Source organism: Pteropus alecto, unplaced genomic scaffold (assembly GCF_000325575.1).
Source record: "Pteropus alecto unplaced genomic scaffold, ASM32557v1 scaffold50, whole genome shotgun sequence".
NCBI lineage: Eukaryota > Metazoa > Chordata > Mammalia > Chiroptera > Pteropodidae > Pteropus > Pteropus alecto.
The window spans coordinates 13,626,665-13,639,719 of record NW_006431918.1 but is presented as its reverse complement, the minus strand read 5'-3'; positions in this window follow the sequence as shown (position 1 = coordinate 13,639,719).

The following is a 13,055-nucleotide window of genomic DNA, read 5'->3' as shown; positions in this document are numbered from 1 at the left end:
AGCAGTAACCAAGCTTTTCTCCTAGCGGGGCCATTTAGGCCAGGCCAGACCCTTTTCTTACTACTACATGAAACACATCCTCTGTGTTTAAATTTCATCTCCCTCTTTGTCCAGTTGAAATCCTCACTTTCTGATGTTCAAAAATGTTTTAAAAGTTAAAAAACCTTAATATTAATTGTTGCTGTAATAATCTTCCTTCTTCATAAAGTAGAATCTGAGTTGACCTGCCAAAAATAACCTTGATAAATACTAAACTTGGGAATTAGCTGATAAAAATCAATAGAGATGAAGGGATAGAGTGTGTGTTAAGTTGGGTCACAGGAATTAATTGTTGGAGCTGTTACTGAATGAGAGAGGTGCCCCTCACTGTAAGCCTGTCATTCTGCTTGTAATGAACGAACTGGACATTATTTTTCTTTTCTTCCCTGCACCCCCGCAGCCTTTTTTTTTTTTTTTTTTGAGAGAGATTTGAATGTTTTGAATGTTTAGATGTTTAGGATGACTTTCAGTTATGCGAAGGAGAGAATTGGCTTTTTAAAAAATTTGTCAGGATATTGATAACTGATCAATGATGCATTAATTGCATTGTGACAACAAAAATGTACTTCCATGAAGTGCTTTTTCCTCGTTCTTCCTATAGAATAGACGTTTGTGAATTTTTAACAAGAGAAATATTTAACACAGTATACTTCTTCTTGAATTTAAATTAAGATTTGTTTTAAGTTGGATAACACATTATATGCATTTAAATAAACTGTACTGCTCACTATATTCAGTGTTACTCTGGGCCATATATTTTAACAAGGAAGGAACTTTGTATAAACCATATCTTTTAATATCATATCAGCATTAATTAAAATAATATTTGCCCTCTTAAATATTCCCCAGCCTTAGAAATCAATATTAAACATGGCTGGATAATTTAAGAAAGACATCACACACACACACACACACACACACACACACACACACACCCCTACCTTCTGTTTCCTTTTGACTTTTTAGATAAACTTGTGGGCCAGTCAAGCTTGAGAAGTGAAATGACAATAGTTTTTTATTTTGAATTACTTAAGAAAAGGGAAATATAAACCTATTTCGATTACTATGTGTTTAATCTGAGAATAACTCATAAAAATAAGCCAGTAGATATATAGAGATTGACATATAGATCTATAAATATTCATATATAGATACAGATGTATATATAAGTGTAATCCACTGGTGAAATTAGTATAAATATTTCTTAGTGTCTTGCCACTGATTTCAACTTAAAATGACATTTTCCCCTTTGATATGAACATATATTATTGAGGTTGAGATTTTAGTCAAACTCTAAGTTTTTATAGTGTTATTTTAAAAGTTGATTTATTATATGGCTTGATATTCTCGTAAATAGAACCACTGTTGACAAATTACTCACTACCAAATATGGAATATAAAATTAAAGTATAAAATTATTATTGCTGGTTTTATCTAAACAAATTCATTGTTTTTGAAGTTAGTGTTATGAGTCATATAATTAATAAATAAGATATGAGTTATTATTTTGATTACAAGCATTCTGTTCACAAAAATTGATTACAATAACGTGCAAAAATGAAAACAGGAGCTTAGAACTTAGCATTATTTTCTAATTTATTCTGTGATTTATTATAGTCTCCTAACTACTCTACACAGTTAGAGATCAGCTGACTTTCCAGAGAAAATGTCTTTGTTTAACATAGTATTGAAAAATACTTCAGATTTACTTTAACCAAAAAATGGTTTAGAAAAATTGCATAAAAACCAGCTGCTGGGTTCTGATCTCATCTAAGAGATGTGGAAACTAGATAGTGTTTCCCCCTCCCTTACAATAAGAAAAACAATTTAATGCAAATTCATCATTTTTCTAATTAGACAATAAATGTTGCAATGGAAAAAAAATTAAAATAAAATCAGGAATGCAAAAATCACGATCAAGGAAAAACAGGATCCAGAAATTTAGCCCCCTGAGATATAAGATGTTATGTGGCATATAAACTGGTAAGAAGAATCAACTAGATTTTAACGAACTGGTAAAGTCTGAGGATGAATAACCATGGACTCTGGAAGCTGGAAGCCATATGGGGACACAGGCAAACATAAGTTTGAAACGTTTTGCAAGCTTTTCCTCCAGGAAAGGCTGGAGAAAAATCCTAAGAAAGCTTCTCTCCTGTGCTGCCTAGGGAGTGAATCATCCAGTCTCATCTTCTCTGTCTGTGTTGTGGAAACAAACCCTTATTAGCAAAGTTATCAAAACCTGTTGCCTGAGGGTACAGATGAGAACCACTGCAGTCCTGAGAGAAGAAGAAAAGAAAACCCGCCCCTTGGAAAGGACAGAATGCACACAAGGCCCAGCATTACCTCTGGAGGAGGCCTCCAGATGGGAAGGCCTCACATCAGACTGTGTTTACTGCACCTGCCTAGGAATTCAGCTTAACCAGAACTACAAAGAATGACTCCTCCTCTCTGGCAATTAGTGAAGTTTCTCCAAGAGGGAATCAAGTGATCAATTTCCCTTGATTCTCTCTGAAATCAATAAAGGACCAATTTCTCTAAATATTAAAAAAAAGACTTGTGAATTTTTGACTGGTAGGCACTGTGACACCTTTCATATATTCTGACACTCTTATCTAACCTCTTCCTGGGAGCCAACAACTATCCTGTGCCTTTAATAACCTTCAAACACTTTTCATGTCCCAGCACAACTGTCACCCTCAGACCTACAATTGAGACACATTCTTTCCTCTTTGTGACATCACGTCCGCTGACTAAATGGGATGGTATGGGGGACTGACTGTTAAATTTGCTCTCCTGATGGCCCATTCCTGGACTTTCCTGAGGACGCCTTGATCATAATCAGGTCATAAATAACTTTTTTTTTTTCATAAATAACTGAAACACTGATTTACCTGTACTCTTAAGAGTTGAAGGTCTAAGATATAATCATATTTCTAGGCATAAATTATGCCGATTTTCCAAATTATTTGGGCTGAACCTATCAGTTTCAGACTGAACCCTTCAAATAGCAACCCAGATTTGCACCATACTCTCTAAAACCAGAACCAAAAGAAGTACTAAAATTAATAAGATACAGACCCAATAGAGAAATGAGTCATATATATACATATATACATGTACATATATATGTATATATACATATTAAACATTATCTCCAAAGGGTGGGGATATAGATTTGTTCAGAACCTCAGGAGTATAAATCTAATAATCATTCTCTACATCCCTGTGGTACCAAATCTAAATATTCTTTTATCTTTGGTACACCAGGAAGCTGCATATTTTACAGCTATAAATCTGTTTTCTGTTCATTTAACATTTTGAATAGTCAGAGTCATTTCTTTGCTCTCTCCTGGGAAAATCAATAAAGTTCTCAACCAGGACCCTGACAACTCTTAACATTTCCCTGTATTTAAAGTTTATTCTAGCTCTAGAACAGACTCTACCTGTCTACTTACTGTTTAATCTCTAATAAGCTATATGTTTTCTGAAAAAAAGTAAACGTTTTGTCAAAGTAATGTGTATTCCTTAGGGCATAATTTATCCCAAGAAGATAAATTTCCTGAAAAACTATAATGATTCAGAATTTCTCTAGCTTATTGACCAAGAGATCGATCACACAGATGATTCCTGGGTCCCATTGGCTTTAGCAGATAATGGGTTCCCAAATGTGTTTATTTCTATTTGCTACACAAAAAAATAAATTAGCAAAAACCCAGGCGCTTAAAACAACATACATTTATTATGTCACAATGCTCATGGATTGGGAGTCCAGGCACAGCTTAGATAGGCCCTCTGCTCAGGGCCTTAGAAGCTGAAACCAAGGTATTAGTAACATTGCAATTCTCTTCCGGAGCTTGAGGTCCTCTTCCAAGCTCATTATGTTATTGGTAGAACTTAGTTCCTTGTGACTATAGCATTGAGGTCCTCAGTTTCTAGAGACTGCCGCTCTCCACTGGCAGCTTTCAACATGGCTGCTTCTTTCTCTTTGAGGCCAGAAGAGTCTTTTGTTTTTATGGCTTTCACCAATTAGATCAGTCCCACCCAGAATACTATGTTTTGGAAATCATTCAAAGTTAGCTAATTAGGGACCTCAGTTACTTCTGCAAAATATTTTCACCTTTGTGATGTGACAAAAATCTAATCACACAAATGATATCATGCTTACAGATCCTACCTACATACAAGGAGAAAGGATTATTCAAAGGTTTGCACATCAGAGAATTTAGAGGATGATTTTAGCATTCTACTTACCATGCCAATTTTCAAAAATTGCCCCAATATTGCATGATTGAACCAGCTCTTTGTTAAACAAATCCCTTGGGAATTTTAGCATGAATAGGCATTTTATGCTTTCAAAATTCGCTTCTTAACAGCCCCTCACTATAGTCCTATCTCATCATAAAGCTCTCTACCTATTTCTACATAAGAGATTTGAACAGCTCTTGGTGTTTTGATTCAACTTTATGGAATCATCACAGATCAACATTGTGCAGCTTTTTTTTCTATTGACCCAGTATCAAAATCCTGCTCATCTAAAGCTGATAAAAGCAGTTGCCAACTTGGCGGAGGCATCCCCTCACACGATTTCTTTTAAGCCCTATCTTAACCTTGATGGTCCTTTACATTGCCAATCTTTCTGTCCATTGAAAATATGCTATATTTTCTAGTAAGAAGACTTAACTTTCTATGAAGTCTTACTACTTTCTCCCTCCTGCATTTCTATTCATCATTGTAATACTTTAAAGGGAAGCTCATAACTCCCTAACTGCTGTTTGTTAAGAATCTAATAGATTCATTAAAACACCCCTAAAAACTTATTAAAACATGCCTAGAAATCTAGATTTAATCTCATTTGTTTATAGGACATATATTAAGAATGAAACTAAAAATTATCAGGCAGGATACATTGTTAACAGATCTCAGCTCAGCCCTAGAATATGACTCCTTCCCAGAGGCAAACATCTACCTAGATGACAGAATTTGTTGTGGTACCATATATAATAAAAAATTGGCTAAATAAAAAGAAAAGAGTTTATATATACAGTAATAGTAGAAGTGCTTTTGGGATAGTCTAATTTCTGAAAGCATTCGAAAAAATCAAAGTGCTCAACCTAAGTAGGAATCCTAATTTAGAATCTTTAGCAGATTAGAGACATTTAATAGTTCTACTGGTTTTTAAGGAGCTGGCTATTTTCAAGATAGAAACCCATTCACAGAGAGATATCAAAGCAAAAGGAAACGCCCTGGGTGATCATTGTTCCGTGCAGGTTGTTGTCACCAAGATCCCAATCTTCACTAAGCTGAAAGAGGTCATGTCTCTGAAGAAGTTCAAAGAGAATATTTGGAATATTATGCAAAACCAACTTTTGGTTCCAGAGTCAGAAAAAGGCCTTTATTACATGGAAATAATCCCTTCTCCACTTAGAATGGCTGCTTGTGACCTCAAATGAAATCTTGAAAAAAAATTTTCACATTACCCACACATCTAGAACAAAGTGGCCACTGTAATCAATTAACATTAGTGAGGAAAAAAAATTTGTTGACTTGTTGATAACTGATACCAAAAATTCATAATTCTATTTGACTAACACATGAGGGCATTTTGACCAAAAACAGATCATTGTATGGTCCCCATCGACAACTGATATTCAGTTGGTAGTACAAAAGTCTACTGCCTATTATCCAAAAGCTGGACAGGACTGTGTTATTACCTTATTACACTCATCCCTGCCTTAAGGATAGTAGCCAAGGACATCACTTAGCATCCATTTTGGCCCATAAGTTTCCACTCTCAGAAAAAGAGTTAGTTACATAAATTGCAGTCCAGTCTGTCACAATTCATCCATAATTACACACATACATACACACTTAGGTGCATACTATATATAAAGGAAATATCAAAATAGATATCAATACATAATCTAAAGGTATATTCTACATACGTACATGATTAGAATTGTTTTGTTCTTTATTTCTCTTTGCCTGCAGATATGTTGGTCCAAATGCTTATCACAAGGCACTAATTATTAAAGTAGGGGAATAAACCCATATATGGATCAATTATGTTGACTCTGTACCTGGACCCCACCCCTTTATATAGCAATGCGCATATCATGATGTGCTGAGTAAGTGGGTCTACTTGGATGAGTTCAATTATAACTGTCAGCTCCTAGAAAACAAAGCATACAGACCAAAACCTCATAGCCAACATTAAATATTTACTGGTGGGCAGCATCACATTTTAGTCATTGCCCAGTGTAAAGACATAGGTAGGACACAAATTAACTTCATTTTCAAATATATAAGCAAGCCATTATCTTTCTCCAAATGGAAGTCGTTCTCAACAGTGTTAAGAGCTCACAAAGTTTGTTCCATTAAGCAACCTGAGCAAAAAATGCAAACCCAGGCTATTCTGAATGTAATAAGAAACCCGAAAGTATGGCCATGATGCCTTAGGCAGCTCAACTTATTGTTGAACAGTTTATGAACCCAGACTTTTGAATTCTCATAGCAATTAACTTTCTTCTTTTAAAATTCTTACATATATACATGTATGTTATAGATGATTTAATTCCATGCATGCGTATCATATGGATATATATATTACATAGGTATATATCTATCAAGATCTATATCTAATGTATCTATATGTATATCAGACCTAAATAAGTAACATAATCTCTTTTATATATATATATATTAAACCTTATATGTTTAGAGGCAATAGTATGAACTATTTCTTTTTATTTACAGCAACAATCTCTATATATGTTGAGCACTAAAACACCAATGAGTATATATAAGTTGAGTTGAAAGTCAGCTTCTACGAAAACATCCATGGAAACTATAGATTAAAGTGAAAATTCGTAAGAGTGATGGATTAAATAGAAATACTGCTTTGGAAGTAACTCTTATTTTAAGCTATAGCTTAATCACTGATATAGGCTTCTTTTGGAGGCAGGATTTTAATCAGCTATTTCAGTAAAGTTCTTAGCACCAATATAAATACCTTACTTTCGCTGAACTCTTGCAGTGTTTACCTTAACATTTCTGAGCCTAATACCCTTTCTCTTTTGGTCTGCTAAACTTTGTAAGAATAGTAGTAATAACAATATCAATAACAAACTGCAGTGATTCAATCTGTTATCTATCTACGAATTTCTCTGCGGCTGCACAAGTGCTTAACTAAATTATTTTTTTATGTCTTATGCAAATACCGCAACCACCATTCTAAAGCTTTATTTATTTACTCTATGCAACATTCAACTGAACTGCTTACTCTAAGTTGATAAATTTGCTTCCTATATGGAATATTAGCTTGATATCTCCCCTCTTCATTGGTACCCTCAATGTCTCTTTTTTATTCTCATCTCTGAGGTCTAACTGGCTGTCATTTTTATTTTTTAGAGTTAACTCTTTTCCTGAGTTCATAGTTCTTTTAATTACCGTCCCTACTAAGTCTTGTATCTTCAATTATCCTCCCACTTTTTTCTTCAGCCTCTCACTCACAATTGATTTCTCCCTCTCTCCTAACAATAGGTCAAGGTCTCCTTTTATCTAAAAGCAACATCAATAATAAGAATCAATCAATTAAGCACTCAAGAAACCAGTTAACATGTACAAGTGCATTTCAATCTTGATTTTATTTTTTCTTTCTTTAATCTCTTTTTAACTTTATTTTCCAAGTCATAGTAGCCTGGTGTTAAAATGATTTCTTAATAATATTCACAAACTAGTTATTTCTTTTTCCATACACACTACTGTAGGAATTCCAGCCCCACTCAAATTCCTTACAATTAATTCTGGGAGTTCTCAGGAAGACATCTACACTCATTCTACAAATTTGCACTGCTATCTACCATGTGGCAGCTTTTCTCCCAGGTCCTATGTCCTTTCTCTGCCAAGGGTAAACATTGCAACCACACAGACACTGTCCCGATGAGGCTTACGCTGTCTGCTTTAGTGTCTCAGAATGAGAGTTCTGCTACTTGAATTAAGAGAATTTCTCTTATCCCAGTTGGAACTGCTACTATCAAGGCTGCTGCATCTTCTGCACTCTTTTCTCCTTTTTCTTCTTTGTTATAAACAGTCCTCCTACACAAAATTCTGATGGACTAGTCCTTGAAGCCTGGAACAGAGGGCAAACTGATTGACAGACACCATGTACATCAATCATTCCTTTTCTCTGTTTTTCCTGTCTCTCTTAGCCTAGTCTTGCACAGTCAAGTATGATGTTAGCTTTACCTTTCGTAGATCCCTGTATGAGACTAAGGAAGATTATTCTATTTTGATTTATGTAAGAGGTTTTTTTTTTCTTAAATAATAAATATTCCGTATTATGACTTTTGTGAAATGCTTTTTCTGCAAATAACGTAGTATTCCCCTCCCTTATTCTAGTCATGTGGTAGATTACCACATCGGGACAGTGTCTGTGTGGTTGCAAATGTATTCATTTCAAATGTAAGCCAACTTTCAATTCTTGTGATCAATCCCTCTTGAGACATGCTGTATTATCACTTTATATATTGGTAGAGTTGATTACTAATATTATGCTCAGGATATTTGAGATTATGTTCATGAGTGATATTGAATGATAAATTTATTTTCTTCAAATATCTTTGACGGGTTTTGATATCAGAGTTAAGCTTGCCTCATAAAACAAGCTGAGATGCGGTCATTCTGTCTCTCTTTTGCTGAAGGCGTTTCGTTGGTATTATTTCTTTTTGAAATGATTTTAGAATAAAACATTGAAAACATCTGGGCCTGAAATATTTGTGCAGAATTTTTTGATAAATTCAATTTCTTTGATAAATTCATGGTAATCTAGATTTTTTTATGTAATCTTAAATTACTTTTGATCAATTGTATGTTTTCAAGGAAGTTACTCATGTCATGAAGTTATTTATAATATCCCTTTTTATCTTTTCGATGTCTATAGGATCTGATGTGATATCATCTTTTTCATTCCTGAAATTGGTAATTATGTTTTCTCTTTTATCTCTTGATTAGTCTCACTGGGGAGTTTATCATTGTTATTAATTTTTTCAAAGAAACCGGCTTTGTTAATTTTCTATTTCCTTGATTTCTATTCTTTATTATTTACTTCTGCCTGCTTTATGTTTAATGTACTTTTTTCTTGCTTGTGTCATTCTTTTTTCTAATTATAGAATTTTCTAGTGTTTTCTAATAATAGCATATATCTAATATTTCCTAATAATAACATCACTTTAGCTGTATCCTACAGATTTTAGATATGTTTTACTACTCATTACCATTTAGAGTAAAATAGTTTTTAAACCTTTTTTGAGATTTCTTTATTAATAATATATGAATTATTTGGGAGTGTATTGCTCATTTACAAATATTAAAGGCTTTTCTATATATCTTATTATTAACTTCTAGTTTGATTCTGTTACGGTGAAATAACATTTCAATATCTTGAAATGTATTGAGTCTTAGTTTATGGTGCTACATTTTTAGTATGTTTTAGTAAATGTTCTATAACATTTGAAACGAATGTGTATTTTTCAGGATTGGGCACTGAGTCCTACCAATGTCAGGTCAGGGCGTTTGACTGTCATTCAGATCTTCTATATCTTTGTGGTTTCTGTGACTAGTTTACCTATTAATTTCTAAAAACAGTGTTTAATACCTAAATGTTTATAGATTTGTCTATTTCTCCCTCTAAATCTGACTGTCTCTGCTAGATGTTTTTGAAAGCTATGTACTTAAGAACATACTATTAAACATTTTTGTATTTTTCTGCTGTATTGATTCTAATTCTTTTGAAATTTCTCTTTATTTCCAATAATAATTCTTGTGTTAAAGTTGATTTTGGCTGATGTTAATGTGGCCACTACAGTCTTTTCATACTTTGTGTTTACATGGCATATATTTGTCATCTTTTTATTTTCTTTCTAGTCTTGTTTGTATTTTAAGTGTCTCTTATAGACAGCATATGTCTGGTCTTGCTTCCTAATCAAATCTGATGAATTCTGCATTCTAATTGGAATATTTAGTCCATGTATTTTTAATGTAATTATTGCTATGGTAGCTTTATAGTAGCAATAGTTAGAAGTCATGAATATTAGTTAATGTGATATAAAGAAATCTTCACAGATTTCAGAGATAAATGTATATATCTTCTCTCTGAAAAGTCATAAATGTATTATAAACCCACACTTTCTAAAATAATCACCCTCTTTCTTGAAAACCACCCTTAGATCATTCCAAGAACAAGAATGTATCTGAGTGCTCATAATCTGTATTTTGATAAGGAAGAATATAGTGGATTTTAAACTGGTTTGTTTAGACTATATGTGAACTTAATATATTTTAATTAATAAAAGTGATTTTTTTAATGTGTTAAAAAATAACTTTTTAGAAACCAATTGTCTTACATGTAACATGACCTTTAAAAATATTAAGTCTTCGAGCCTGCAATTCCCTTTCTAGGAATCTATTCTAAGGGAGTAGGCAGAAATTCAGATAAAAATACAGAGAAATGTATTAATAAAGACATAATTTACAATAATGGAAAATTAGAAAAATATTCAATAATGGGAAGTTGTAGATTATAACAGCCTCATACAATAGACTGTTAGGGAGCCATGAATAAGCTTGTTTTCTAAGAATATTTAATGATATGGCATAAACCCATGTTGTATTAAAAAGTGAAATGAAAACAAAAGTTTAAAAAATCACCGTTTTGCCAAATGTAATAAAATTACTGATTCGTGAAGGATTATCAATAGGTCCTAAAAGTATTGAGTAATTCGTAATAAATCAGACTTTTGTTTAGTTCTAAAATAATTTCACAAAGACTGTTTTTGGTTGCCAGAGGCAAAAATATAACTTTATAATTGAACAAATCAAGATGTCCTCACTCTAAACCAGTGTTTAATATTAACATCACTAATAATGGTTTTTCTGATGTGTTGCAAAATATAGTACACAACATCACTTATGTGTTTTATTTTAAAATATAGACAGTAATTTGAACTTGACTAACTAAGCTTTGAGATATAACTTAAGTTTTCAAGAAATATTGAGAATAGAGCCAGCAATAAGAGAAAAAAGACAAATGCAATACATGAGAACTTATATATGAAAACTGATAGAGACTCTTCAACATTTCGATGTCTACAAAAGAGACCATTCTATAAGAGACTTCAGGGATATAACAAATTGGTGCTATGTATCTTCCTGGATTAGATTATGTTTGGACAAACTATGTCTAAAAGACATTTGGGATCTCTTGGGGAAGATGGCAGACTAGGTAAAAGCAGGGTTCGTCTCCTCCCAAGACTGTATTAAAATTACAACCAAATTATTAATAATCAACGTGGAGAATCACCTGAAGTCCAGCTGATCATAACACCTACATCTGATAAGATAAAGGAGCCAAATCACAGCCAGTAGGAGAGGCAAAGACCCGAATCGGGCTGGACCCGCACCCGTGGGTGATGGAGGATCACAAGGAGGGAAAGCGAGGCTGCAGAGGCTCTACTGAAGGAGAGGGGGGTCCTGGTCTCATCTGGGGGCTCCCTAGCCCAGGATCCCAGCCCAGGGAAGAGGAGATTCCAATAACTCTGACTGTAGAAACCGGAGGGGATTCCAGTTGTCTGGGTGAGATGGAAGGCGACTGAGCCCCTAGACATCCCTTTGAAGGACCCGCACAAAGGCTTTCTGACCTGCGGACACTCACCCGGGACATTGGCAGTGGGTCTGAGTCTCGTGGGAGATTCATTCTGAAAAAGTCTCCATTACCTGGAGTCAGAAAGAGGGCTGGAAAGGCAGCCAACATTGTGCCTTAGTCTGGCCCCCCGTACAGACCTCGCCAGCTTGATTGTGCAGACCCCTCCCACAGAGCCATTAGGAGACACTGGTCTGAGGGGATCAGCCCGCCCCACCTAACCTACAGACTGGGTAGAGAAGTTGTTTATGGTTGGCTGCCAAGCCCTGAGCTGAGTGATTCAGAGTGAAGTGTTCACAGCAGGGCGGCCATTGTTGTGAGCAGTGTTTCTAATCCCAGCAACAGCAGCAGCACTGTGAGCCCCATTTTAGAGATAAAGGCAGGCAGATCGCTGCTGCCTACATGAACTTGGGCAGATATCAGGGACTTGTGGGTCAGTCCCAAGACAGCAGTTGGTCTTGCTGTGATCTGGGTCATCTGCGGGAACTTACAACAGTTACCAAATTTCCAGCAAGACCGAGGCTGTTTTGATATGACAGCCACCGTCTCTCTGAGACCCCGTCCCACCCAACCTGCAGACTGCCTAGGGCAAGTATTATTAGCTTGCTGCCAAGCTCAGCTCTGGGTGATTCAGAACCAAGTGTTCACAGCCAGGCAGCCATTGTTGTGAGTGGCCTTTCCAATCACAGCAAAAGCAGCCAGCCCTGTAAGCTATATTTCAATTCCCAACAGGCGACCAGTGCTATTAGCCACATTTCAGTGCAAAACATGGTGGAGTAAGAGATGTCCCCAGATCTCTCCCCTTGAAACAACAATAAGCTGAACATCTAAAACTCAACAAAAAACACTCAAACTGCACACCAGCACGTCTGAGCATGAGATCTGCATATAAGGACTACCACAGATGCTTTAAGGCATTATATAAAGTAAAGACACCACCTACTGGAAACAAAAAGAAAAGCACATTCTTTGCAACAGACTACAGTCAGACCTTTATATAATAAATCTTCTTTCTGGAAAACAGCATAATACATTTCCATTGATGCCCAGGAAGAGAAATAGTCCATTAAACACCATGAACAACTAAGGTGACAGGCATCTCAGAAAGAAGGAGAAAAATCTCCAGAAAACAAGCTTACAGATGTAGAAATATGTGACTTAAATGACAGAGAATTTAGGATGGTACTTCTGAAAAAATGCAATGAGATTGAAAACAAATCATATCAACAATTTCAGGAACTGTGAATAAAACAACTAGATGAGCAGAGCAAGGAGATTGAAACCCTCAAAAAGAACCAAATAGAACTTCTGGAGATGAAAA